Raw genomic sequence first — 2,781 nt, forward strand, 5'->3', positions numbered from 1 at the left:
TGGGCTGGTGCCAAGGAACTTGTCTGAGCGGTGACTGTGCAGGCAGAAGACAAGCCGGGCCAGAGAAATAAGCTTGCCTACACAGGGGGTTCCCCCTTATTTCCTCCTTACCCCAAATCCTTCCTGAAAGGTTTCTCAGAGGCTGGAGGGCAAAAAGCATAAACAAATCAGGGCTGGGCTTTGGCCAAGGAGGGAGGTACCTGCTGGGACAGGCTGTGACCACTCCTAGTCATGGAGGCAAAAAGACAAGGAGCAGGTGGGGAAGGCCTTGGGGGATACATGCTATGGACAGAACAGACACAGGAAAAAGCCATGGCGACGCGGTAGGCCATTGGCCGTGCAGACTGAAGCAGGCAGTTGGAAGCCAGCTCTGCTGGGCTTCAGGTGCTGAGGGAAGGTTGGCGCTTCTGTCAGGATGAAGACGCCAGCATCCTTAGTTGCTGGTTGTTTAAGGCACGGTTGGCTGAGCCAGTGGTTAGGAAATCAGGTCATTCACCTATCAGAAGACCCGAGGTTAGTTACCACTTGACATCTCTTTAAATCTGTTAATAGTATTACAGTTTCACCCAGAACTGTATCTTCCACCTGGACATGATGGTGCACGCACACCTGTGGTTCCAGCAGTGGGGAGGCTGAGGGAAGATGGAACAGGAGGACTTGAAGTTTAAGGCCATTCTCACTCACAGAGTTCCCAACCGTGCTGGGCCGAAAGACAAGTCTCTGCTTCAACCTTGCTCAACTCATGTTTCTCTGCGGTTTGTCATGCTTTGTTACAGTCTAGATATTTTACTTTCTTGGCAATCTGTCTGTGTCTGTGTGTAGTTAGGGGGAGTGCTGTGGATGGAGCGAGATCATATGTGCTAGGCAAAGTACCCGACCACTGAGCTACGATCCTGGCCCTTGTGTGTGTGTGTATGTGCGCGCACGTTTGCGTGTGTGTGACACACAGACACACACACACACGCAGCAGGTATGCCTGTGCATGTGCAGGCGAAAGGTTGGTGACACTGTTGATGTCAGGCGCCTATGGAATCCAGAAGAGGGCATGGATGGCCTTGCCGGATGCTGTAGTTACCAGGTGGTCGTGAGTGGTGCTCCTGACGTGGGTGCGTGCCCAACGGTTCCTCTCCAAGAGCAGCAAATGCTTCTAAGCTTTCTCTCTAGCCCTCCTTTCTCTTCCCCCCTCTCATGTGAGCGTGTGCGTGTGTGCGTGTGTGCGTGTGTGTGTGCACTTGAGCGTCAGTCAGTACACGTGTGGGGGCCAGAGGGCAATACTGTGGAGTCAGTTCTCTTTCTGCCTGCATACGGAACGCAGCAGGCTCCGGGCGGGAGCACCCTTACCTGTGGAGCCGTTTCAGTGCTCCTTAGCCGTAACTTTTTGGCTGGTCAGCAGGCATTTGGGTCCCTCCTGCCCCCTTCATCTCCTCTCACCCCACCACTGGGGTAACAGACACAGCCCACCAGTCTGGTTTTTGTTTTTCTCTGTGTAGCCCTGGCTGTCCTGGAACTTGCTCTGTAGATCAGGCTGCCCACGTACTGGGATTAAAGGTATGCGCTTCCACTGCCTGGCCAAGGTTTTTTTTAAATGTGTTTTGCTTACATGTCTACATGCACGTGGATGTGAGAATGCGGGTGTGGGATCCCCTGGAACCATTCTTGTGGATGGTTGTGAGGAACCATGCAGGCGCGGGGAGCCAACTCGGGCCCTCTGCAAGGGTAACACGTGCTCTTAACCGCCGAGCCCTCTCTCCAGCCCCACACTTGAGCTTTTCTGAAATTCAGATCCTCATACTTGTGCAGCAAGCATTTACCCAGGGAGCCATCTCCCCAACCCCAGAACTTTAAGAAGAAATATCACTCTTAGGAGAGGAAAAGCGGACTTTGGTTTTGCATGCCCTTGTTGGAGTCCTGTCTTGTGTCACAGTTACCTGGTGGTGGTTGGGGATTTCCTAAGAACTTGGCTCTCTATGCCTGGAGCACAGGGAAGAGGGAAAGCTCATGGCTGCTTGCCAACCACAGACCCACCCTGCTCAGTCATTTTCTAGCTTACTTTGGCTGAGGAAGCAGGTGAGAAGAATTTCTTGGGCCTTAAATATCCAAGGTGGGAAAAAGCACATCAGTTTCTAAGAGTGTGGCATTTGCTTGGCTCCAGAATTGGCTGGCTCAGAGTAGCAATAAAATGAGCTGATCCAAGGGGAGGAGGTGAGCTCCTGGGAAGGACAGGGGCCAGTCTCCTGCCTCAGGTGCAAGCCCAGTACCCTGTGCTTTTCCAGCTTCCTGGGTCTTTTCGCACACTGCACCCTTCTTCCTCCCCCCAACCCCCACTGAAATGGTTACGTTTGAAGCCATAAAGATGCCGAAAGTATGAGGGCACCTGTCCATGTGTCTCAAATACTAAACAAGTACTTCATCCTACTCTACACCCACTCCAGTACCAGCCATTCCCACCCAGAAGCCACTGCTGCCTTCCATACCTGCCTATGGGCAGCTGTTAACACTGGTCAATGGATTTGCTAAGAAAAATCCTTTAACACAGCTGGGTGGTGGTGGCACACACCTTCAAATCCAGCACTCGGGAGGCAGAGGCAGGTGGATCTCTGTGAGTTCGAGGCCAGCCCAGTCTAGAGTGAGTTCCTGGGCAGCCAGAGGTTACACAGAGAAACCCTGTCTCAAAAAAAATAAACAACTCCTTTAACATAACCTGCCTATAAGAATCTAGATTGTTCAGCCCTAAATAGGTAACGACAAGATCAATACATGCTCTTTGTGAGTTGTCTTCTC

The sequence above is a fragment of the Psammomys obesus genome, unplaced genomic scaffold (genome assembly GCF_907164565.1).
Source record: "Psammomys obesus unplaced genomic scaffold, mPsaObe1.curated_primary_1811, whole genome shotgun sequence".
NCBI lineage: Eukaryota > Metazoa > Chordata > Mammalia > Rodentia > Muridae > Psammomys > Psammomys obesus.